The sequence below is a fragment of the Rhipicephalus sanguineus genome, chromosome 6, assembly GCF_013339695.2.
Source record: "Rhipicephalus sanguineus isolate Rsan-2018 chromosome 6, BIME_Rsan_1.4, whole genome shotgun sequence".
NCBI classification, from domain to species: Eukaryota; Metazoa; Arthropoda; class Arachnida; order Ixodida; family Ixodidae; genus Rhipicephalus; species Rhipicephalus sanguineus.
Window position 1 is genome coordinate 168,539,945 of NC_051181.1, and position 26,866 is coordinate 168,566,810.

The 26,866-nt window shown below is 49.2% G+C and overlaps 1 protein-coding gene and 1 long non-coding RNA gene across 2 annotated transcripts in view; one reads left to right on the forward strand and one right to left on the reverse strand.

Annotated features, from left to right (window-relative positions):
• LOC119397704 (intermembrane lipid transfer protein VPS13A) overlaps positions 1 to 26,866 on the reverse strand; it is a 1,038,245-nt gene that overhangs the window by 338,920 nt on the left and 672,459 nt on the right. The window lies entirely within an intron of this gene.
• On the forward strand, positions 22,404 to 25,340 carry LOC119397032 (uncharacterized). The gene is made up of 3 exons (XR_005184526.2): positions 22,404 to 22,438; positions 24,209 to 24,368; positions 25,313 to 25,340. It is a non-coding gene; the product is annotated as an uncharacterized LOC119397032 (long non-coding RNA).

Below are 26,866 nucleotides of genomic sequence, written 5' to 3' on the forward strand. Positions count from 1 at the left end.
GCGACTAAAGTGAACTCATAAAGAGTTAAGTAGAGAGAGAGAGAGAGAGACAAGATGCACTGACGAGTGAAGAGTAAAAAAAACTCTAGGACAAGGCATGAACAAACAGAATACATGCAGACTTGCACAGTGTATTGTTTTTGAAATGAAAAGTTTGCCGCATTAAGACTAATACTGTCACGTGGTCGTGACGTCGACGAAGACAGCAGTCGGCGTTTTCAAGATGGAACTGTTTATTTGGCCGAACTTGTGGCCGGAAAACGGAAAGGTAATTTACAGCAATACACACTGTATGCACTGATAGCGACGTACAGAGCGTCGGCCGTCGATCAACTGACAAGCGGCCAAGCGTGTCGGCTTTTATACAGGCGCTATTGAACTTTCCAGCGATATCGCTGGTGGCGGCGTTATCTCTCGATAAAGCTGGAACATTCGCGTGCGGCGCGAAATCTTAACAAAACGATCTATTACAATCGAGAAGCTTCTCGAACAATGCTTCGCGGACAGCCTCGAGCGTTGATAACCGTCCTTGCTGGTCAAACCCAAAAACATCAAAATAAAGCAAGAAATGGGCGTGGCATTGCCCCCCTCTGAAGAAGCATCGTCCCGATGCTTGTGAAAGAACAAAGAAGAGAAAAAAAACAACAAGTGCATACATAAATAAATTACAATAACAAAAGTAAAAGTAGCATCCCCAGGTTCGCTAACGTGCAAAAAACGGCTTAAGGCGCACGACATGGACGACTTCAGGTCGTGCGCGGCGTCGCTGGGAGTTCGTAATGCCGTCCAGGATGACCTCGTAGTCAAGAGCGCCGAGACGTCGAAGAACCTTGTACGGTCCGAAGTATCGCCGAAGGAGTTTTTCGCTAAGCCCACGTCGGCGTATCGGCGTCCAGACCCAGACACGGTCGCCGGGCTGGTATTCCACGAAGCGTCGTCGAAGATTGTAGCGACGGCTGTCGGTGTGCTGCTGGGTCTTGATGCGCAGGCGGGGCGAGCTGTCGAGCTTCCTCGGCACGTTGTAAGTAAGCGGCGGCGTCTAGGTTTTCTTCGTCGGTGACGTTCGGTAGCATGGCGTCGAAATTCGTTGCCGGACTCCTTCCGTAGACCAACTTGTACGGCGTCATCTGCGTCGTTTCCTGGACGGCCGTGTTGTAAGCAAAGGTCACGTACGGAAGGACGGCGTCCCATGTCTTGTGAAACGTCGACGTACATGGCCAGCATGTCGGCGATGGTCTTATTTAGACCCTCGGTGAGGCCATTGGTCTGCGGGTGGTAGGCGGTGGTGCGGCGGTGGCTCGTCTCGCTGTATTTTAAGATTGCCTGAGTTAGGTCCACAGCACGGTGTAAGAAAAATAATTTAGGTGTGGACACTCTCCGCCTGCCGCGAAGGAGAGTGCGTCCAGATAATGTTCGCCTTTAATACATGCGCCGGCCGCAGTTTCGTGGGAGGCGCTGTGACATGGGGGCTTAAGAAACCTATTGCGACGAGGCGAACGCGCGTTTTTCTTCATTTTTTTTTTCACCTCATTGCATTTTTTCACGGCGAGTTTTCATACGGCCACGGTGTAAACGGCGCACCCGACGCACATAGCGTCCCTAACAGCGTTGCGTAAGTATAAAAGCGCGGCGTCTTGCTTAGAGCGCGTGAGCAGTCTTTCTGCTCGCTGACTTCTCACGTGCGCAACGCCGTTACGGACGCTACGCACGCAGCTCGTCTTCTATAGTACATGCGCCGGCCGCGGTTGCGTGGGAGGCGCTGCGACATGGGGGCCGAGAGGAGGAAAGAGGCGAACATTATGTGGACGCGCCGTCGGGCGGAGTGTCCACACCTAAATTATTTTTCTTACACCGTGGTCCGCAGTAAAGGCGGTACCTCTGTCTGTGATGATGACCTCTGGGGCGCCATGACGCAAGACGATGTTCTCGATGAAGAACTTGGCTACCTCGGCGGCACTGCCTTTGGGCAAGGCCTTCGTTTCGGCGTAGCGGGTGAGTTAGTCAGTTGCTACGACGATCCACTTGTTGCCGGAAGTCGACGTCGGGAACGGCCCCAGTAGGTCCATTCCGATTTGCTGGAACGGCAGGTGAGGTGGTTCGAATGGCTGCAGAAGTCCCGCGGGCCTAGCCGGCGGTGTCTTCAGTCGCTGGCAATCTCGGCAAGTCTTAACGTAGTGGGCGACGTCAGCAGCAAGGCGTGGCCAGTAGTATTTTTCCTGTATTCTGGCGAGCGTGCGGGAAACACCGAGGTGTCCAGCCGTCGGGTCGTCGTGTAGGGCCTGGAGGACTTCTGGTCGCAATGATGAGGGCACGACAAGAAGGTAGTCGGTTCGAAGTGGCGAAAAGTTCTTCATGAGAAGCCGTTCCGTAAGGAGAACGACGGCAGTGCTCGCTTGAATACCTTCGGAACAACGGCGGTCTTGCACTCGAAGTACTCCATAAGGCCCCCCAGTTCCGCGTCGGCTCGTTGCCTTTCGGCGAAGTCGTCGGCACTTATAGTTCCGAGGAAGCAGTCGTCGTCCTCCTCTTGCGGTGGCGCGTCAACGGGGGCACGGGACAGGCAGTCGGCGTCAGAGTGTTTTCGTCCGGACTTGTACACGGCGGTAATGTCGAATTCTTGAAGCCTCAGACTCCATCGTGCGAGACGACCTGAAAGGTCCTTCAAGTTAGCTAGCCAACAAAAGGCGTGATGGTCACTGACAACTTTGAAGGGCCTGCCATAGAGGTAGGGGCGAAACTTTGACGTAGCCCAGATGATAGCAAGGCATTCCTTTTCTGTTGTGGAATAGTTGGCTTCTGCCTTGGATAGTGACCGGCTAGCATAACTGATAACCCTTTCAAGCCCGTCAGCCTTTTGCACAAGGACGGCACCGAGTCCTACGCTGCTTGCATCGGTGTGTATTTCCGTATCGGCGCAATCGTCGAAATGCGTAAGTATGGGTGGCGTCTGCAGGCGTCGTTTAAGTTCTTGAAAGGCTTGCACTTGCGCCGTTTCCCACCTGAATTCTACGTTAGTCTTCGTGAGAAGCGTCAGTGGTTCGGCGATCCGTGAAAAGTTTTTGACGAAGCGTCTGTAATAGGCGCATAAGCCGAGAAATCGACGCACGGCCTTCTTGTCGGTGGGTGGGGCGAAGTCGGCAATGGCAGCTGTTTTCCGTGGGTCTGGGCGCACTCCAGACTTGCTGATCACATGACCCAGAAACAGGAGCTCGTCCTACGCGAATCGGCACTTTTCTGGCTTCAGGGTCAGTCCAGAGGTCTTGATTGCTTGAAGTACTGCCTCAAGCCGCCGGAGATGCTCGTCAAAGGTCGAGGAGAACACGACGACGTCGTCCAAATACACAAGGCACGTCTGCCACTTCAATCCGGCCAGTACGGTGTCCATGACGCGCTGGAACGTCGCAGGTGCCGAGCAAAGACCGAAAGGCATGACCTTGAACTCAAAGAGGCCATCGGGTGTTATGAAAGCGGTCTTTTCTCGGTCTCTTTCGTCTACTTCGATCTGCCAATAACCGGTCTTGAGGTCCATCGACGAAAAGTACGTCGCGTTGTGAAGTCGATCCAGGGTGTCGTCTATCCGTGGGAGGGGGTACACGTCCTTCTTCGTGATTTTATTCAGGCGCCGATAATCAACGCAGAAGCGCAGTGTCCCGTCCTTCTTCACTAACACCACGGGTGACGCCCATGGACTCTTTGAAGGCTGGATGATGTCGTCGCGTAGCATTTCGTCGACTTGTTTCTTTATGGCCTCACGTTCTCGCGTCAAAACTCTGTAGGGGCTCTGATGGAGTGGTCGAGAATTTTCTTCTGTTATAATGCGGTGCTTAGCAAGGGGTGTTTGTCGGACCCGCGATGACGACGAGAAACAGTCCTTGTATTGCAGGAGCAGGGTTTTGAGCTGGTCTTGCTTGACCTTCGGAAGGCTTGGGTTGACGTCAAAATCTGGTTCGGGGCCTCTATTCGTCGAAGCAGTTTCGGCAGCACCGAAGAGGGCGAAAGCATTGCTGGCGGCTACACAATCGTCGATGTAGGCAACCGTCGTACCAATGTTGAGGTGCCGATATTCGTGGCTGAAGTTCATCAGCACTGCATTTGCTTTACCGTCACGCAGCTCTGCTATACCTCGTGCGACGCATATTTGACGGTTCAGGAGTAGATGCTGATCACCCTCGATGACGCCTTCAAGGTTCGCAGGTTTTTCGGTGCCGACGGAGATAATGACGCTGGAGCGTGGCGGAACGGTCACCTGCTCTTCTATCACATTCAATGCATGCTTCCCTGGCGTCGCGTGGGGCGGGAGCGCTTCGTCTGAGGTTAGTGTTATCGACTCAGACCTCAGGTCGATGACGGCACCGTGGTCACTTAGGAGTCCATTCCAAGTATCACATCCCTGGAGCAGTTTTGTAGGATTACAAAGCTCGCAGGATAAGTCCGGTTTTTGATGGTGACTCTCGCCGTGCAGACACCAATCGGCGTTATCAGATGGCCTCCAGCGGTCCGGATCTCGGGGCCTTCCCAAGCAGTCCTAACTTTCTTCAACTTTGCTGCGAACGGCCCACTGATGACGGAATAGTCGGCTCCAGTATCGACGAGAGCGGTGACGTTGTGGCCGTCGATCAGAACGTCGAGGTCGCTAGTCCGCCGTCTTGCGTTGCGGTTACGTCGTGGCGTCGGGTCACGGCTACGTCGGTTTGCACCGCTGTTTCCGCGTTGCGTCGTCAGGTCTCCTTCCGGTCGCAAAGCTTCGTCTTCAGGACGTCGTTCGGCGTGCGGCGGGGGCTCGGAACTTCGTCGCGGCGTCGTCGTCGACGGCGGAGGATCTTTAGCATTTCGTCGTTCAGCAACCACACCTCCATCGGTTGCTGCCCTTAGTTTTCCGGATACGGGCTAGGCAACCGGCCCCGGTTTGGGCCAGTGTACTGCCGGCGGTGCGGTGACATGTAGCGGCCGGGCGACGGCGAGCGGGAAGGTCGTCGTCCTTGCCACTGTGTTCCGGTGAGGTAGTCGTCGATGTCGCGAGGCCGTTCGCCTGGCTGTGGGCGCGGCGCGTTGACGGCGAATCCGCATAGCCCCATCTGTCGGTACTGGCAGCTGCGGTACGTGTGGCCGGCCTCCCCGCAGTGGTAGCAGAGCGGGCGGTTGTCAGGGGCACGCCAAATGTCGGTCTTTCGGGGGGCACAGCGTTGTCCTGTCGGCGGGCGGTATGGCGTCGGTTGTGGTGGCGGCGGTGCCTGGCGGCGAAACTGCTGCGGCGGCGCGGCGTCTTGACGTGGGCAGAGTCATTCAATTCTTTGAATGACTCTGACGTGGGCGAGGAGGGGGGGGGGGGCGTTGCGTCGGGCTGCAGCAGCATAGTTCATGGCTTCCGGCTGAGCCTGCGGTGCTTCGGGAATACCAAGCGATTGCCGGACTTCCTCGCGGACAACGTCGGTGATTGAATCCACTTGATGCTGCGGCGAAGGTAACAGTTTGCGCAGCTCCTCCCGCACAATCGCTCTGATGGTTTCGCGCAAATCGTCGGTGGCCAGCGAGTGCACTTTGGAATAGGTTGCAGACAGCGGAGAGCGGTTGTATTGTTTCGTCCGCATGTCAAGTGTCTTTTCGATAGTTGTGGCCTCGGTGAGGAATTCGGTGACTGTTTTCGGGGGGTTCCGCACCAATCCTGCGAAGAGGTCTTGTTTCACTCCCCGCATAAGGAAGCGGGCCTTTTTTTCCTCAGGCATGGCAGCGTCGGCCAGGCGGAAAAGTCGCGTCATCTCTTCCGTGTAAATGGTGACGCTCTCATTCGGTAGCTGCGCTCGCTTGTCTCCAGCAAAGCAGCAGCCTTTTCTTTGCGGACGATGCTCGCGAATGTATTAAGGAACGTCGTCCGAAAGAGGTGCCAGGTTTGAAGGCTCGATTCACGGTTCTCGAACCACGTCTTCGCGGCGTCTTCTAGGTAGACGAAGACGTGGCGCAGCTTCCCAGTGATTGAAGGTGGCGACTCGCTCGTACGTCTCCAGCCAGCTCTCCGGGTCTTCAAACGACGATCCACGGAAAGTCGGTGGCTCCTTTGGCTGTTGCATCACGACCGTTGTAGGCGGCATGGGGGCTGTCATCGTCTCGGCGGTCGATGTGGCTGCCTGGTGTTTTCGGGAAGGAGCCCGTACTCTGGGTGTAGTCCCTTCTGCCGGCGGCTGGTACGACGATCCGGGTTGTCTGTAGCGTCGTCTTCTCCGCGGCTTGGGCTTGGGTCAGCGCTCCGTGGTGGCGTCCGGATCATGAAGCAGCACCTCCACCAGATGTCACGTGGTCGTGACGTCAACGAAGACAGCAGTCGGCGTTTTCAAGATGGAACTGTTTATTTGGCCGAACTTGTGGTCGGGAAACAGAAAGGTAATTTACAGCAATACACACTGTACGCACTGATAGCATCGTACAGAGCGTCGGCCGTCGATCAACTGACAAGCAGTCAAGCGTGTCGGCTTTTATACAGGCGCTATCGAACTTTCCAGCGATATCGCTGGTGGCGGCGTTATCTCTCGATAAAGCTGGAACATTCGCGTGCGGCGCGAAATCTTAACAAAACGATCTACTACAATCGAGAAGCTTCTCGAACAATGCTTCGCGGACAGCCTCGAGCGTTGATAACCGTCCTTGCTGGTCAAACCCAAAAAACATCAAAATAAAACAAGAAGTGGGCGTGGCAATATAAAACAGAAAGCAGGTCGCACTGTGGACTTTAGACTGCACCTGGCCCCAAAATTCAAGCGTTTTCAAGGACATAATACAATTTCAGGACCTTCAAGGGCCTTGAAAATGTACTTTTCAAATTCAAGGGTTTTCAAGGCCTTCAAGGACTGTACGAACCGTGCAGAGGAGACCCGCGCCGTGAAGGGGGCTGCGGTGCTGGGCGCTGGCGCTGAGTGTGGAGAAAAAACTCGCAATGGAACTGTGCACCTCTTCGCTCCACCCTTCACGCCACCTTGATTTTCCATTGCTTTGCCTTGCTCTGCACGTGTTTTTTCCGAGTTTCATGCCTCGCGAGGCGTTTTAAGAAGATCCACATGACAAGGCATTGCTTTTGTAGCTGCCGTGTGTCGAAAGGGCAGCGTGTACTCAGCCTTGTGAGAGATGTCGAGCAGGTAATAGCAGACAACATCGTCCTGGTCTGGGCAAAGTGCTCTTTGCATATCGAAATATTTACGGTGCAACTGAGAATGAGGAAGGAAAAACTTGGAGTATGCTTGAGCTCCACCTTCAAGAGCAGAACGCGGTAGCATAATCAGGCCCCATGTGCATTGCCTTCTCAATTGCTACCCTGGCTTCGGTTCTCGGTGCATGCCTCAACCGTACCGTAAGGAAATGAACGGCTGTGCGCATAACAATGGCCATTTCAAACTATCCGAGAATGCCTACTGCAAGTACAGTTGTTAAGTGCCCACTACGCCATAATTCTTCCTTTTGCAAATCTGTGAAGGGCCCACTACGCATCTGCAATGCAACACGCGAACCTACACAGCTGCTCACTTTGTTGATGCTTTTGCAGATGATGATGATTAAATATGTCTGAGTGCTTTGTAATGGGTGGGCCTTTAAAACACCCACTCGTGCAATTCACATGTTTTGATGCCTAGCACGATTCTACGCTTCTACCACGCAATATTAGAGCCGTTAAGGAGACTCCTTCCACTACATGATAATCATATAGTGTTTTTTTCCCAAGCAGTTTCAAACAACAGCGTTGCTCTGTGGTAGAAAACCTACTTGCCATGCAGACGGCCTGGGTTCAATTCTCACTCAAACCAATGATTTTATTATTTATTGATTAGCATCTTTCCCGATTTTTCGGTCGTGGACAAGATGATCATTTTGCAGCGATGCCGAAACAGACACCAACGCCAACATTGGAATTTCTGCGAAACAAGCACTTTAACACTCACTATCGCGTTAAAATGAGAGAAGACAGAAATGGGAGCCAGATTCACATTTGCCCAAATAGACAGGATTGCGCTGTTCCTGACAAAATTTATCTGCTGTAAATCTTTGTCACCTCTGTTGGCTACCACGCATTTCCATTGACACTACGTAAATGGACAAAATATATCACCGCACAACACAAATATGACATATATGTACACGCTTTTCGCTAGTACGTCCTCTATGATATCAAATAGCGGCAGCAGCATAAATACCGGGTAGCATGGAGTCAACGAACATAATGAAAGTAGCCATATTATTGTATAAGGAAGCAGGAAAAAAATTGGTGCCCAGAAATAAGACCAAGAATGTCATTCATTTACCACCAATTACAGTAGAACCTCGTTGATACATTCTCGCTTACGATTTCCCGGCTCCTACGCTCGAAATCGCGAACATTAAAAATAACCCCAGCTGTGTGTAATACGTTCCGGTTAATACGTTCCTGGAAAATACGATTATTCGGCAGCAACGTTCAGCACCGTGGAAAACTGGTCGTATAATACGTCTTGTACTCAGAAACTCTTATTCAGGTGTGCAAAAAGGGCCCTCTCGTGTACTTGTGAAGCGAGAAGTGGCAGACACCCGCCGCACGGCGATGGCAGCTTCTCCGCAGTGCCTTTCCCCCTCTCCACGTTTTCTCTGCTTTGCACAATTGTCCCCTCCATGTCTCTTCCGAATTGCTCGATCGCCGCTCTCTGTCACCCACACACTAAAGTCTCTAGATTTTTCCCTACCACACACCGACCCGAAGGCAGGCGGTGACGCTGGCCGTCAAAATCTTCAAACGGCTTGCCGCGGAAGCGCACATGCCGCCGCCGCATCGCCACCGCTGCACAACACGCCGCGACCCGTAATGATGATGATGATGATATTGCTGCCCTGCCCTTTGTAACGGGCGATCAAACGGGAAATCCGGATCTGGCACAATAAGTCTCTAACTATTGGTTTGGTGCATTTGCTGCCGGACCTGTTCTATCCTGCAGATAGTTCGCACACCACCAGTGTTCTAATCGACGCTTCGTTGCCTCCACCGTTTCCCACTGCGGTTGCTCTTGTGACTCCCGGAAACCCAGCGCCATTGCCAGCAATTTCTGCCGTTGTTCCGGTGGCGTAGCGGCCGCAGATGAAGTGGCGGAGACCTGTGGTTTCAATGCTGGGCAGCGTAGCACGATGTGCTCGATGCTTTCCTCCTCCAGGGTGCACAGGGGGCATGTCGTGTCGAGGTTGGGTGTGTACGTCGCCCGCAGCAGTCGGGTTCGCAACATGCCGCACCTGGCTTCACATAGCAGACCGCTTCCCTTTGAGTTTTCGTACAGCGGTTCTTTCTCGATCGCTTGTTTTGCTTTACTGTAGAAACTCAAAGCGGGCTTTCCTGCTGCCATCGTCCGCCAGCTGGCACTTTCGGCCTCCTGGACGGCTTCCCGCACCTTGGTCCTCCTGTCCCGCTGAGGTTTCTCCGTAAGTCGGCATGGTGCGACCTCGTACCGCTCCGCCAGGCGTTTTGTGCGCAGCACCCACTTTGTGTTGATGCACTTTAGGTGGATGTACTTAAACACCTCACGCGCCCAACGTCCGTCTGGTAGCTGGCTCAGCCGGCGCTCATAGGCGAGTTTGGACACTGCTTCCCGAGCCTCAAAGGAAGACCAGCCCACCTCGCCCTGCACCGCCTCATTTGGTACGCCCCTGTGGACGCCCAGTGCTGCTCTACCTGCCTCCCTCTGACGTACTTCGAGGGACTGACGTGTCCCGGATGACAAGCAGAGCACACTGTTTGCAAAAGTCAAGGCCGGGACCGCTACTGACTTCCAGAGCTCTCTGGTGACTTCAAATTTGTTGAAAGCCCAAAGTGCCCTGGAGTTCAGAAAAGCACGCTTCCTCATTGCTCTGGGTTTAAGTTCACTCTCGTAGTGGTGTGTATAGTGAGGTGCAGCTGACAATGTCACTCCCAAGTATTTGTAGGTGCTTGTCCACTCTATAGGGTTTCCCTGGAGCATGAGTCTGCTTTCAGTGTATTGCATGGGGTCCTCTTGGCTCGCCATAACCATGCATGCCGATTTTGCGGGGTTGAAGTGCAGACCGATGGCCTGTGCCTCCTCTGAACATATGTCTAGCAGACGCTGCAGGTCCTCTGTGCTGTCTGCCAGTAGCACAATGTCGTCGGCATAGAATAAGGCTGGCAGGCGACGTGGGCAAATCACTCCCTGATCCCAGTAGGTAAGGTTGAAGCCTGTGTCGCTCTCTGTCAGTTTCCTCTCCATGTTAACTACCAGGAGCATGAAAAGCACAGGGGACAAGGGGCATCCCTGTCGCAGTCCTTTAGAGACTTTTATCGGTTGTGTCACATTGCCCTCCCAGTGGATCACAGCCTCATTGTCTGTGTATAGTGACTGTAGAATTTGTTGCAGGTTGCTGGGCAGGCCTTGCTGCCTCAACACCTCCCACAAAAGTCTGTGCTCCACTGAGTCGTATGCACGCGATATATCGAGGAAGGCCATCATTAGGGTCCTTTCCTCTCTTGCCGCAATCTCAATGGCTTGTGTCACAACAAACAAATTGTCTTCCAGGCATCGTGCTGGTCTGAAGCCGTTTTGCAGTTCCCCTAGGACTTCCTCTGCCCAGGACATCATGCGTTGTCGCAGGATGCAGCAGAAGAGTCTGTATAATACAGAGGTGACTGCAATTGGCCGATAGCTTTCTAGGTGGCGTTTATCGCTGCCCTTTTTCAGGATGAGCCGGATACGTGAGCGGTTCCAGCTTTTCGGGATCTCGCCGCTCAAAAGCACCCGGTTGAGGACAGCGAGGAGTAGTTGCCGAACAGTTGAGCCTATCTTCTTGAGAAGCAGTGCAGGTATTCTGTCCAGCCCTGCAGCTGTGTTTCCAGACAAATGCCTGATAGCTCGTTCAAGCTCTCTAGCCGTTATTGTGTCACATGGGCTGAGTGACTTCCTGGTCTCCGGGTCTGTGTCTTCTGCTGCGCTTGCCATAGAATGGAACTTCGCACTGAAGTGTTTTTCCACAAGTCGGAGACATTCTTCTTCAGAGAGTGCCTGCCCAGTGTCCGGGTCTTGTAGGCTTGCCTGGGTCTGGGGTACTGGAGGTTGCTGGGTGCCTATGTACTGCCAGAACTTCTTGGCAGAGTCTTTCCCTGCCTTTTTGATGTTCTGCAGGAGGCGTACATTTATTGCCCGCATTTTCTTTTGTACAACGCTGGCCATGTGTCTTTTGGCCACCCTGTAGGCTTCCCACAACTGTAGGATATTATCCCCCGTGGACCCATGCTTCAGTGCTTGACGGTGTGCGCGGCACGCTTGCTTGCGCTTGAACAGAGCCTCCGAGACCTCTTTGTCCCACCATGCTTTGCGGCGGTGTTTTTGCGTCTTTGTGGCAGGGTTCGATGTCTTTGTGACAGAATTTATGTTGTCGACCACCCACTGTTCGAAAACGTCGTACTCGTCCGTGTCTACCTGTTCCACAGAGTTCTCCAGGGTTTCAACCAGTTTGTCTATGGCCCACTCTGGCAGGGCATGGTGTCTTTCTTTTCTTTCTACCCCTGGTCTTGGTCGATAGCTGCTGCTCAGTTCTATCCATATACTATTGTGATCACTGCCCACACTTTGGGCACCCGTCGTGTCAATGGACATGCCCACCACCCGGGGAAACAGTATTGGGGAGACCAGGCAATAGTCTATACATGTTTGTTTGTCCGATACTGCCCACGTAGTTTTCCCAACGCATTTATCGGAGGTGTTTAGGATCACTAGCCCCTCTTTGTCAGCCCAGTCCAGGAGATACCTCCCCATTCGGTCTGTTTTTCCATCAAGGTCCTCGATGTGGGCATTGAAATCCCCTATAATGATGGTCGGGAGGCCAATGGTCTGGATGTCTCTTTCCACGCATCCAAGAGTCTCCACGTTCTTTTGGTAGGAGTCTGCCCCCGTCCATAGGTAGACCAGCCCAATTGCCAGTTCCAGGTTTCCCAGTGTGCCTTTCATCCACATATGTTCTGTACAGCCCTGTAGAGTTCTCTCCCACTGCGTATCCAAACGGTACAAGAAGCCCAAGCCCCCTCCTTTTCGGTCACCACCCTGGCGGTTTAGGCCCTCCCATGCAAGCCCAGTATGTGTGGGGGGGTATTCGTCATTGCGTAGGTGGGTCTCGGTCAGGCCGGCTATTTCGATGTGTCCCTTGTCCAAGATTTCATAGAGCTCCTGCCATTTATGTTCTCGTCTGCCCCCCTGCATGTTCAGGTAATACAGTGACTTATCGCTCCCTTTGTTTTTTCGTTGTCTCCTTTTCTTTGCTCGACCGTGGTTATCAGCTGTGTGGAGATGAGATTCAGGTTCCCTCCTCGTTTGTGTTCTCCTACTTTGTTTTCTTTCTGGTCCTTTCGATCCCCTGTCCCCTCCCCACTCTCCGCAATGTGGGATGTGGGCGTTTAGTTTCTCTTCGTTGCGTTGTGCCTCCGCCAAGGTCTTCCTGGGTTTTGTTCCCATGCCATCCATAGCAACGCTGCCATTGTGGCCAGTGAATATGGCCGATATTTTCCCCCACACTTTTCTCCCGGAGCGCATTCATTTTTGGTTTGCTGCGCCCGGCGCAATTCCAGTCGGCGTATCTCTGGCTGGGCAATTCTGCCTACCAGAGGGCTGTCAGAAGCTGCCAGAAAAGATTTGTTCTGAAAGATATCTGGAAAGTTTCTGGTTATCAGATGCCAAAACAAGACGATGCGCGCTCGCCGCATCTTTTTGAGGACTCGACAGATCAAAGTGTGGGCGCTTGGGGACTTCACCTTCGGTTGCCATTACACCGGGCGTTATCTTTTAAAGCCCGTTCCGCCGTGCGAGATGGTGCGATTACAAGTGGCGGCGAACATAGCACATGTCTGAATTTAAGACAGAACGCAAACTGATCAGTGCGAGTATGCAACATAGTATGTGGTTGCCACGAACAGCTGTCGCTTTCGGGGACGCTTATCACTTTCGCGAGATTTCGCATATCGTGTTGTACCACGATTGTTACGTGCACTGCGAAGAGTTGAGCTTATTAAGCCTTTAGCGGGGCGGATTTTTCTTAACGGACGGGGCAAGTCACGCGTGATCTTGCGAACGTACGTTATCGTATCCCAAATGCGTATGCTCGAGAATATCACTTCTGCTCTTCGGCAAACCTAGCCCCATATTTCCAAGCGGCAATGCAGAAAGAACCGACGCTCATGCGGCGCAAAGTTTCGTCTGCTGACACGGCGGTAGTATTTCTTTATGTTTACGCTGGTTGTCACAGAGTTCGATTTTGCAATATTCGGGTTGTCTCGGGATTTCAATATAGTGACCACGTCGTCATTTTCGGTCAGGACCGGAACTAGCTGGCTGACCTCTGGCTGCCAGCGAGATGCCAGGAGTTCGAAGATCGAAGAGTCCCTCCATGTTTTTTGAGAAATAAATGTTTTTTGCCCTTGCACCTCAATATGGCCTTGTCAGCGTCAATTTTTACTGGATTCGGATCGTACGCTTTCCTTGATCATACGTTTATTTTAAGCATTTTTTTTTCGGAAACGTATCAACGAGGTTCTACTGTACAAGGTCATTTTTTGAAAACTACATCTGGCAGATGGCCTCCTTTTACATCAATGCCTTGTTACAAACCCTTCTTGAAGTCGCACAAGAGTCTCCGTAGGTCCTCATCAATGGCTGCAACTTCGTCATCAATGGCTTGTGACTGCTATCAGCAGTTTTGTCATCAATTTCAAATATGTAAGTTGGCTCCACGCCACACTTTACATAGCTTCGTAATTTTTTATTACTGGTGAAAAGACAGAAGTTGAACGCACTGTAGTAATTTCTGCTTCAATGTCGGCGCAACCAAGACGCGGACGTGTATCACCCAGTAACTTGATTGATGAGTGCAGTTGTGAAGCAGGAATGAACTCTGGTTATCTTCAGTGCTTTGCGCAGATGCTAATTTTTTCTGCATGCGTGAACTACCACCACGCACTGCTAGCTCATGCAACAAAATTTGTATACCTTGTTCAGCGCACTTCAGTAAGCCATGCCTCTCGTCTGCATTTTTTGGGCTATCTACTTTGGGAATCAGTAGAATTTTACGAGTTCAATCAACCCATTCGTGTTTACAATGCTGTTATGGCGGTTAACGCAGCAGTAATTACCAGTCCTCATGTGCAGCACGAGCTTCGCAAATGCATGGGAACCAAGAGGAGCAAGCAGACGGGCACAGCCTCCTCGATACTGTTCCATGCTTGTGAAATGCTCCCACGGCCACTGTCGTCCTTCTATCTCACCCACCACGCTATTACACTGCATTCGACCTTTGCACGGTGCCGCCCACGTAGGTAAAGTCTGTTGTGGTTTGTGGGGCTCCTGTCACTGTATCGGATGCGCCTGGGCAATCATGCGTTGCGACATTCCCTTGCGGCTGCGATAGTTTACTTTTAGGTGTACTTGTAGGCGTTAGTAGGAATCACATCAAGCAAAAGATAGCTTCGTCAACATACAACAGCCAATCAAAAAGAAGCTGCATGAAATGCAGAAAGAATGGCTTCTCGAGCCAGTGCAGAGCTTGAGCAGAAAGAAGGTCTATCGTAACAACACCGAGAAGATGAATGTGAAACGAGCGGTGGAAGTGCTTTCTATATTGGAACTTAAATTTCTGAAAGACCAAGCTGGGCACAGTTATCACTCTATTTTTTCTGCTGAAGGACCAAGTATCAATCATGTTTGTGAAAAACATGTACGATGGTTCATATCTGAAGTGTTTAGCGCAAAATTATCAAGACGGGACAAGAAGGGAGAACACGTGTGTACGCATGTGTAGCGCCTGTGTATGTGTTCTCCCTTTTTGTCCCGTCTTGATAATTCTGCGCTAAACACAGATATGTCGTACCAACAAGGCCAGAAGTCAGCCCTTGCCGATGGTTCATCTTGCATGACACAAACAAATAGCATCAGCATGTTCATCAATAGTTCCCCGATGACAGGCATTACGGTGACCCAGATGACCAGCGCCTTGAATGGCTGGAGGTAACTTTTACTAAGTACATGAAGAATCTCCAGAAGCAGGCAACGCATGCACGTGGCTTCTGGACCACTGAGACCTACGAGGCACTTCTGCTGGCAACATATTCAACAGTTCCCTGCATTCGCTATTTACAGAGAACCTAGAATTTTTTGTTAGTCCGTACGCGACAATTTAGCAGTGATCCGACTGAGTCGTTTTTTGGAACACTCAGGTTGTCACAGGGTTGCAATGACCAGGTGGATGCCCAATCTGCAGTGTGCAGCTTGCAAAAACTCTTAATTACAGGTAGTACAGCTTCATCAGAGAGCAGCAACGTGCTCCACAATGAGGAACCTGGATGAAGCAATGAGTCTGATGACAAGACAGCAAACGCCGATGGTTTCCGGCAAGCTGCCAGTGGAAGCGCTTGAAGCTGACAAATGACTCAACCAGTCGTCCAACATTGAAGCTGTCAGCAACTGTTTATGTTGGGGGCGACATCATACGCGTTGTTATGGAACATGCGAGAATTATGCTGTGCTGTTACAACAAAAGCTCTCTCCGGCACTTTGTTGGGCATCGAGACAGGGGCAGACTGCTCTATCTTTTGGACAAACTGCTCTACCTCCTGGAAACCTTTCAGCAGTTTGTGAAAACGGCACTTCAAAAGCAGCCAAGTCTTCAGAGGCACCTGGAGAAACTACTTGAAGCAGCCATTGCAGCACTACGTTTGATAGCCAGCACCACAAGGATCTAGCGGTGCTGGTTTGCACAAGGTTCACAAAGCGACTCTTTGTTAACTTTTCTACAGCCACGGATAAGAATGATGTCTACAAAACATTTTTTAAGGAACCGTTGTCACGAAAATATTAAATCTGTAATCTCCGGGAAAAAGTTCACTTCATTCGCTTTACCTTCCACTTCAAAATCCTCTGGTTCATTATTTTGCACAAGCGCTGTCATTTATACGAACGATGTACATTTGCCGGTTGAAATACATTAAGGAGGAGCAGGCCGGTACTGCCAATTCTCAAATAAGCATGAGGTACGGTTACCAACTGGTTGTAGGTACCGTTAAGGCTAGGTTTGTGGTCAGCAGGCTTAGAACATACGCGTAATGATACATTAGACATACACACTCGAGAACTGCAATACAACCCCAAAATACACATACCACACTGCAAATGTGGCCGCATCTGCTGCACTTCCAGCGGCCTAACATGAGTGGTACCCCCAGCATGTATAGCGGCAGAGCCGCACAACTCTACCAACGGCGCTATCCTATTTCAGTGCCTGTAAAGCCAATGGCGTGACAGGCACTGAAAAGTATAGAGGAGGCTATGGGAGGGGTTGTAACTGGAGGCTTAACTTAACTTTTCCTGGTAGGGGAACAGCAAGCGTTGGCGTCGGTGGAGAAACTTGAGCGGGTCTCCCCACTTGCAACCGTTGCCATCACCAGTGTGAACGAGGAAAGCTAGATCTCTTGAGGACATTTTGAAGCTTCAGCGTCGCCCGCCACGTTCAGTTACTTTGGCGCCGATGGCACATGCCTTTGGATCTGTTCTGCAGGCCATATTACTGTGTCATTCAAGGTGCTTTGTTAGCCATGCCTCACGTGTGTATTTACAGCAGAGCTGTTAAAGACGAGTTGGCCGTGTGCGACAGACAGAAAATTATCCTCATCATGAACTGGCACGTGCCATCTTCGCCCCCTTCCTCATCACTTTCCTTTTCTTCCTCTTCTGCTTCGCCATCAGAAGACGAGTGCCGATTTGTTCAGTGAGAGAAGCAATAACTTGATGCGCGAGAGGGTAAGTACAGAGAGAGAAAGAAAGAAGAATATCTCGGCGGAAAAAATTTTTTGGCAATACGAAATTCCAACTCGTGTAACGACAATCTGAATGCGAGTGCCCTAGCCACTCGGCTATCCAGGCACGCTGGCAGATCAGAGCACAGCCTTGTATAGGGGTCATTCCACGCCAAACGTCCCAGCCATTTTGGCAACCATCTCAAATGTGATTGAAAAAAAAATTGTGCTGGTTTCTTGCATTTTTGAAGTTCCCCATTATGGCTCTCTTTCCATTTGTTCATACGGCGGCTTCGTCACTGAAGTTGCCCACTGCCGTCTATGGGGAACTTCAAAAATTATTTTAAGGCTGTCCAGAGGGCCCAAGAACTGGCGGAACGCCACCACGTTTCAGCCCCGACTCGGGCGTCGCCTATGGTAGCGGCTACCCCCAGGATCCCCCGGCGACTTAACTCGTTTACTGAGATACTCAGGACCTATAAATAAAGTTCTTGACTGACTGACTTCCTTAAAACAAAAATCGTAATGATAAAAGTTGCCATAAAAGGAGAACTATTCTTTTTTTTTCGATTTAAGTATAAAGCTGAATTTTAATTGGAGCACCGCATGGTGTAAATGGTGCCTCAATGTGGCCCAAAATGAAGATTTTTACAAATTTGTGATTTTTTTCTGGTAATATTTACAAGTGCCATTGGTCTGCAAATATTTTTATTGCGAAAGGTACCTTCCATAGAGTAAGTATTGATTACTGGGATACTTATACATAGTGCAGTATTACAAGGGAAAAATGCGAACATAGAACATTTTGACAAAACTTGTGGAGGTGTATATGGCAGAAAAAGATGGCTGATCCCTCTGTCATAGGAATCGGTATAACACAAAAGTGAAACGTATCGTCACAGAAGTACTGTATTTACTCGAATCTAGCTCATGTCTTTTTTTTAAAAAACGATGTGCGAAAGTGCGGGGGGTCAGCTTAGATTCGAGTACAATGATTAAGTTTTCTTTTCTCTGGCCTTACGAATTTTGGGGGTCGGTTTAGAATTGGGGCCGCCCTAGAGTCGAGTAAATACGGTAGTTGATTGTTTATAGTGCAATGGTATATGAGAGCTTGTACAATGTCTAATGTTGTTTGGCAGATATAGCAGTGCTTGATGTGGACGCAGTCACGTTGACGCCTAGTGGCACATCTTCTTACCGAGGACTAACACCCATGGTCACAATTTTAGCCCTTGCGGTAGCTGAAGTCAAGATATACCTGGACACCGCATATGGTGAATCCCGCGCAAAGATGGCATCAACAAACACATAGTAAACACTGATACTCGATACGCACTCCTTCAAAGCATCGTGAAACGCGAAGAGAAACGCGAAGAGCATCGTGTCTTCCCTCTAGCCTGGCTGTTAATTCTCACAGGGCGAGCGGGAAACGTGGTGTGACAGCCAGGCGAGCATCGCAGAGCTATTTTTCGATATGGAGGGATGCTATGAGTGAGGCTTGGGCTAAAGCCACCACCTCAAGGTGTGTTAAAACGTTGATAAAATTATATTTCTATTGGAAACGTGCCGAATGGGATGGTTGTAGCAATGGCGCGTTCTTTTTTTTTCTTTTCGAGCCTGGTGGCACACGTCACCACCCCATTATAAAGGGGATGCTCATGCATCCATCCATCCATCCATGAGCATTGTGAGAGGACAGTGTGAAAGATAAAAGGCACGTTGACGTAGTCTCTGTTATGTGGCTAAATGCCCGCCAGCCATTGTCAGGGACCGAGAGGTCATGGGTTTGACTCCTGTCAACGGAAGAAACAAATAAAAAGGCGAGAGACCGACTACACACAGAGAGAGAGTGCTCTTTGAAAAATCTTCTTTCAAGATCTTCTTTGAAAAATTTTGCGGGGAAGAGGAGGTCAAGGCACGCCTCTGATCAATCAATAATGAGCTGGCATATGAAGGCTAGTGTGTTCGAGTATCTGTGAGTAGAAGTGAGTATCAATGTGTGCCGTCATAAGGCTGACAGTAATACTGAAGTTGAATAGTTGTCACCATAGCTCGGCAAAAAAATCTGGAGCTCACTCGGACTCACCAATATTTTCCTCAGCCGGACTCACTTGGACTTAGGCTCACTAAAATTTTTCTCAACCGAAGTCACTCGGACTCAAGCTCATTAAAATATTACTCAGCCGGACTCACTCAGACTCAGGCTCACGGCTCGTTCTGAGTCTGAGTGAGTTGACTCATGAGTGAGTTTGCTGACCTATGCATGAGGGTGCATTTTACTAAAGATGCTACGGAACTGCACGTTCACAAGTGCTGGCAGATCCTCATCCGGAGGAAAACAGAGCAAGGAGTGTGTGACGATGCTGTTTGGTGCCAATGCAACAGGCAAGGACTAGCCTCCCTTGTTGACAATGGGAAAGGTGGAGCAGCCACGGTGCTTCTGAAATGCAACTATTCCCAAGGAATGCATCTACAGAAGTAACAAGCGAGCATGGATGACTGCTGCTATCTTTGAAGACCACGTGCACTTCATGGCTGGATGGTTCGACGTGCTTTCCTAACTGACAATTGTACGAGCCACGGGAAGATAGACAACCTCGAGGCGATCACTTTGGAATTTTTGCCTGCGAACACAACCACGGTACTGCAACCGATGGATCAGGCCATCATTGAGACCGCCTGGAAGCTGTACCGCAAGGCTCTTTTGCAGTGCATGCTCACAGTGTATGAAGCCAGCAAGAAGCACACCAGTGAGCAAAAAGTATGCAGACCATGGGAGCGGGTGCCGAAATTGCTGTCTGCACCATCTAGCGACGAGCCATCTGCGGTAAAGAGCCTAGCCGTGGCCATGGAATCGCCGCTGTTGAAGTCGTCAGGGACGAGCGAGGAGGCTGAGTTACGTGGACACACGTTTATTTCAAAGTGCGTTGCAGCCTAGGAGCCAAGCCACGCTCCAAGCGCTCCTCAAGCACACGCTGTCACCAGGTTCGCCTGGCTTTTTCTAGATGGCAGCATCTACAACATCTCCCAATGCAATCAAGCAAAGTTCGCTGCAGTAGGCGGCTTCACGCACCTGCCACTTCTGGTATGCCCCTGGGAAGTGTCCTGGCAACGCGAGCGAGTGTCTATAGCACAATCACTGGTACTGGGGCTATCTGCATTGTTGTGACTTCGGCAATATGGAACTAGCTGCGTCCGGTTTCTACGTACAGCACCAGTGTCAGTGTTGACCCAATAAGATCGAGGCTCATGGGCTGGGGCTTGTACTGTCCCTTTGCTCTTGAGATCTGTCATCCACATGGCATCTCCATAAAGAAGTTCCGGCAAGTCGCAGACTCCGTGACGTCTGCCGAAGTGTTTCCTTTGACGTTTTCGGTATCTTTCCTCAAAATTCCAAGGCTGTCTTGATCTGGCAATTGGGGTGTCAGCTTGGTGGAACAAAGAGGAAGCCTGGATCTCAGCCGACGACCCATGAGCAGTTCGGCAGGGCTGTATCCATTCTTTAAAGGAGTCGACCTGTAAGCTAGAAGTGTGAGGTAAGGGTCCTTGGTCTTCGTCATGGATTTCTTGATGATTTTCACAGCAGCCTCTGCAAGTCCATTACTGTGAGGATAGTGAGGGCTAGATGTAATGTGCTTGAAACCATAGTTTGGGGGAAGAGTGAAAACTTAGTCAACGAAAACTGTGGGCCATTGGCGGAAACTTCTTCCTCGGGAATTCTATGGAGTGCAAAAATTGACTTGCACTGGTTGACTACAGCTGTGGAAGTGAGCTTCGCAAGTCGAACTAGTTCGGGGTATCTTGAATAATAATCTGTAGCTATAAACCACCACTGGTTCTTGAAGTGAAACAAATCTATTGCAATGCGTTGCCAAGGTCTTTCAGAGAATTCTGAGCTTATTAGTGGCACTTTCCTGTTGACTCTTGTTTCGATGCATTGCTGACATCGCTTCACCAGGGACGAGACGTCAGATCCTATGGTGGGCCACCAGACACAGTCTCTGGCTCGAGCAAGTGTCTTTGTAATGCCAATGTGCCCTTTGTGCAAGAGTCGTAGGACTTCTTTTCGGCAAGAGTCGGGGACAACAACTCGCTAGGCGTAGAGGAGTAAATAATTCTCCACAGTGAGCTCGGTGCTCGGAGAAGGGTTTTAGGTGAAGTCCTAAATCTCTCCTGGAGGGCCATTCTTTCTCGCACAGCAAACGAAGTTGTGTGCAAATAGGGTCTGTTTGTTGGGATGCCTTTAACCATTGTAAACAATGTTGCTTTATCGGAATAGAGGTTGTCATAGAGCACAGGAAAGCTTCCACGCTTTCTTCGAGCTTGCTGTCTACCGTCTCTCGCAGAGGTGCTCTCGAAAGTGTATCTGCGGCTAGAAGGTCTTTGCCTGGAACGTATGCAACCTCATATCGATATCGCATCATTCTCATCTTTAGCCGCTGTAATCTAGGTGCGGTCGTCAAGACTCTTCGATGTGAAGATTGGAACTAACGGCTTGTGACCTGTCTCTAGCTTGAACAGCTTGCCAACAAGGTAATCGCTAAATTTATCGCATGCCTAGACTAAAGCAAGAGCCTTTTTTTCAATCTGAGTGTAGCACTTCTCCGTTTCTGAGAGTAACCTCGAGGCATAAGCGATGACAGAAAACTTGCCATTCGTTTGCTTCTGCCGGATTAGTGCTCCTAGTCCGAAGGATGATACGTCGGCGGTGATGACTGTTTCTTTTGATGGGTCGTAGACTCCAAGGACAGGACGAGATGAGAGCACCAACTTCCACCTGTTGAATGCCTGCTCTGGTGGCGCACCCCAAGCAAATTCTTGCTTTTTTGACAACAGGAGTGTGAGTGGCTGCAGAATATCAGAGAGATTGGGAACGAATCTTGCGAGGTATGTTGCCATTCCAAGAACTCTCTGCAGCTCGGTCCTGTTTTTGGGACTTTCCATTTTCAGTATGGCTTTAACCTTCTTTTCGTCGGGTGTTATTCCATCTTCATCGAGCCAGTGTCCAAGGAATGTAAGGCGTTGAACATCAAACACGCACTTACTGTCGTTCAGTGTCACTCCAGCCTTTGCAAGTGCCTGGAGCATGTTTCGGAGTGTCTCATTGTGCTCATGACTGTTGGAACCCCCGATGAGGATGTCGTCCATGTGACAGACAACTCGACTGATGCCTTGTAAAATGTACGCCATCTGTTTCTGGAAGTGCTCAGGAGCTGATGCAATGCCAAATGGTAGTCGGTTGAAGTAGAAGCGCCCAAAAGGTGAGGTAAAGGTGGTGAGTTTCCTTGATTCTTCACAATGTGGAATTTGCCAAAATCCGGAGTTGGCATCGTCCTTGCAGCCTCACTGTCTGTAAAGTGTGTGTGTGCACGCCTCTGTGTGCACCTGTGTGTGCATGTGTGTCTGTTGTCAGTGTGGGGGGGAGGGGGATGCTGTTCCCCTGTTAAGCGCTTGTGTAATAGTGCACAAGTCATCAAAAATATTGCAGTTAATGTGGCTTTAAGCGTGTATTCGCATGTACGAATACACTCTCCAACCGCGCGTGTATGACTGCACGGCGCGGCCGGCACCTTGTTCCTTGTTCGCATGGCGTTGGTTGAAGGTGGAGGTGTGCTGTGCAGGTGGGCGACGAGCTTCTAATTCAAGTTGAAATAGAAGGTGAGTAAATTTCAGCAGTCTTTCTATTTTCCCTTGTTCCCTCTATGCAATATGGGATTCGATGACGAGGTTCACTGAGGCGAAAATCGCGGATGCTGCGTACGTAGTGCATGTGTATTGCACATGCCGTAGTTTTCCCATGTTATCAACGAAAACCGGGCATATGTCAAACGTTCTTCTGTACGGTGTTCGAACATCGCTTCAATTCGCCTTAATTTTTTATGAGCGATCCACGGTTTTCTGTGAATGCTATATTCGCGATATGACAAAAGCTGAACGGACTGCCACCTGAGGTGTTGCCCCCTGCACGGTCCGAAAGACAGTTGCCAAGCCACTGACGCAGTCTGTAGCTGCTACATCGCGGTAGATACAAGGTTCCACTTAGTATGCAGTATGACCGTACTTTGTATCAAGCAGCGTCGAGCTTCGTATACTATGCCCTTTAACACGTAGCAGCGAGTGACGTGTGATCGGCGTGCGCGGCTATTTCTCGTTCGCTTCTGGAGGAGCGCCTCACGTTGCCACATTGCCATGCTGACGCGCCGTGCGATCTAGAGTCGATTCCAGCGCCTTATTAATTAATAAGGAATTATAAACGTGTGCATGTGATCACATTTCGAAGGTGAATTAGATGTGAAGGCTGGTGCAGTTGAATGCAAGGAAGTCATGGGATCTTGTGCCTTGCAAATTCAACCATACGTGTATTTTTTTCATTTACGTACGTCATCTCGTGCCTTGTCAAAGGGGCATCGGGCAGCCGCCCTGCTTGACGCAATAAGATTTCTCGGCATTTTTTTTTCTACTTCAGTGAAGTCCATCTTTTAAAATAATGTCATATGATGAAATTTCAGCTATTGCTACTTCAGGAATTCATTTATTGAGAAAGCTGTCATTTCAGATATTGGCGCAGTTTTAAAGCTGTGTTCAATAAGTACGCAGTGTTGGTACAGTGGCTAGAATACTAGAAGTGTGATCACCGCCAAGCGGCTGCAATGGGAGGTAGTGAAGCCGCCTTACAATGTTTCCGCTAGGTGGCGCGCGCTGTCGTATACACGTCAGGCTCTCAGGCTGAACACGTTGTTCAACGCTGCAACTCGCCGGTCAAACGTGATTCTTTTGCATGTTTACGCTGTTCTTTCGTGCTGTATTTGCTGGTCGGACAGCCTTGTCATGTTTACGTTATGTCTTTTGTGGGGTGTGTGCCACGAGCAGACGTCAGAGCCACTGTTTTGTGCCCAGATGCTCAACTGGGTAGAAATCGTAGTGTTGGTAAGCCATGGCATTCTGGCTGTAATGCATTTCTGGATTTGCATCGTATGGTCCTTTGTAAATGAGCTATCAGCTCAATGTAAATTTAAGTTTGAAACTTTTGTGTTCTGTTTTCTTGCATAGAGTGAGTGCCACTTCTCAGACTACTTATCAATTAGACAAACATAAACACACAAATCTTACAATTGTGCAAGAGAATCTTCATGAAATTGAAAAAACGCCTGTTTACAAGAAATGAATGAGGCCTAAATTCTTAGTGTGTTTTATTACTTTTAATCACAATTTTCCACCATGAAGGCATAGATTTTGTCAGTCCACACAAGTACTGCGTAGAATGTATAATCAAGTGATGAAATAATGCTGTTTTATCACTGCAAGGTTATCTTTCTGTTGGCACCACAACCTCTGAATATAATGAAGACGTCTTTCCAAGCTTTTAAACATGTGTAACATTTCTTTGATAAACTTAATAATTTATTTATTGCTTTTTTTTTATTACAGATCAGCTATTTCTCCCTAGAAGATGGCAGCAGTGCTAAAGATGCCATGCACAGAGAGCTCCAGCACATTGTATCTAAAATGGTCGTACAGAAGTACAGCTGGGTTTCTGAGAACAAATTAGCATTTAAAAGCCTGGCAAATGTGCTGCTGTTTCTCCTTGGTAAGTGTCAATAAAAACAAATTCTAGTTTTTTCTCCTGCTCTGCAGGACAACATCCTCATTATGAGGTTCAGTATTATGTAGACTTCTCCATGTTGTGATATTTCGGTCGTAGTTGTTTAGAAAATGCTTCACCACGACCAGTATATTTGCACATACTGCATTACTGATGTTTGTTTGGAAACTTGTCTAACTGATACAAATTTTTCAGAGTTTATATATGCTGCCTTCATGAATACTGCCAACTTGTGCCATCAGGAGCAAGAATCAGCATTGAAACAAACAGTTTCACTACAACCAAGATGCTTCTCCAGTGCAGTGTTCGATCCTCTTATTTTCTGTTTTATTGGAGTTCCTATTTTTAGGAGCTGAGAACCAGGGCACATAACCAATTTCTTTAACAGTCAGCAGCACTGCTAAGCAGCAGGACTCAACAGAAGCTACACGGCAACTACAACATTATGGTACATCGACTATCCCAGCAACGTTCATAAATATCAAAGGACATACGTACAGGAAGAAAACAAGGACATAATAAGAGTGCTCATGTGCCAATACTCCTTCCATAGTGCTATCAGCAAAAAAAGTATGATCTTTTATAATTTCAAAGAATATATGTTGTTCTGGAAGAGGGTGCCAGAATAGAAGATTAAGTGGGACATTTTTTGTTGTCTTTCTTCATCTTTTGTTTCATATTGATGGGGTTCTCACATAACTACGCAAGCTACTCCATTAACAAACTTGTAGTTGAAAGTGAAAAAAAAAATATGTATCATGCTGTGCAACCAACTTCTTCCTGTCTGTGCATGTGTTCTGATCTTCATAATCATGCATAACTGATTAGCCTTCCAACAAATGTTCCTGCTATGTGTTGAAAATTGTTGAAAACCTGAGAAATGACTTTAAAGAGAAGCTGATGATTTTTTGTCTCCTTGTATTTCACAGGTGCCAGACGTACCCCGTTCAACACAACTGTTTCGGACATAACAAAAAGGTGGCTCATGTTCGCTGTGGATCAAGAAGGTGCACTTATGCAAAGACGGCCTTGATGAATCCAACAGAAGCCCAAGCAACACTTTATAATCGCAAGAGTTCAGGAAGGAATATAAAAATGGCGTATTGCCTTGTATATATTCAGTGTAAAATAAATCTCAAGCACCAAAAAGATTTGCCTTGTGACTTATCTGGGGGGGGAGGAGGAGTACAGACAAAAATGTAGAAAAAAAGTAGCCGGGCATCAAATTTTATCCAAGACTAAAAACTACAAAAAATGTGCCAGAAATTACATTGGCCAAAATGCTTGGCTTCCATATATAGAACATGCTTGGTTATTGCATGGTGTTCCACTACAGTGCCAACCATGGCAAGAGGTGTTTGCAATGATTTGCCAAGCACGGCCTTCCTTTGCTTGGCCAATGGTAGGCTTGTCACATCTGCCAAGCTCATATTTTGCTTGGCCTCCAATAACTTTCCATTCATGGACAGCTTGGCCACTGATGATTTACCATGCTTGGGCCAAGCAAATTTTGCTGGTAGGGTTCTGTTGAATGCTTACATTAACAAGACTCGCTGCATGCTGTTTTTTTGGCTACAGCTTTAAACAGCTGCCGTTTGAGAGGTTTTTCAGACAGGAAGAAAAACACAAGTAAACATAAGTTAGCACAAGTTAGTATTATTACACACAGACAAAAGAAAAGAACTACGGTTGCCGTTCTTAGAGAATCGCAACCGCCGCAACCGTCGCCATCACTGTGAAACATGCAGACAGGCACGTAGGCGACACTCCTAACAGTGCGCTGCTGGCCCGACAGAGGGCGAGAGCAGCGGTGCCGCCATACCAGCTCCTGAGGTCTATAAGGTTCTGTGTCGACTATCGCTGCCTCAATAAGATTACTCGAAAGGATGTGTACCCACTGTCGTGCATCGATGATGCTCTTGATTGCTTACACAGGGCAGAATATTTTTTGCCTTTAGATTTACGCTCGGGTTATTGGCAAGTACCGATGGCTGACACCGATCGTGCAAAGACTGCTTTCATCACTCCTGATGGGCTCTAAGAGTTTAATGTCATGCCCTTTGGATTGTGCGACACCCCAGCTACTTTCGAACGGATGATGGACAACATCCTTCACGGCTACAAGTGGAACACCTGCCTTTGCTACCTTGACGACATCGTTGTCACGATTATCTTGGGGGTGCTTCCAATAATGGATCGGGAGAGAGTGAGACGGGCACAGGAGACCGTGGTAGGACGGCAAACAACAACAAAGTTTATAATGAGCAAAAAGATAACATAAAAAAGCGTTACAGACACTGAACAATTCAAACAAAACCCTATTTACATTCTTCAAAATCTCAGTTGATATCTAGAATTGCAACTAGCTAAACAATGCGTTCTAGCTAGGCTTAGATAACTCTCCAACTCAGTCTGGCCACTATGGGCCTTGTGACAATAGAACGTTCTTACAGCTCGTCGCGACGACTCGATGTTCCCGTTGC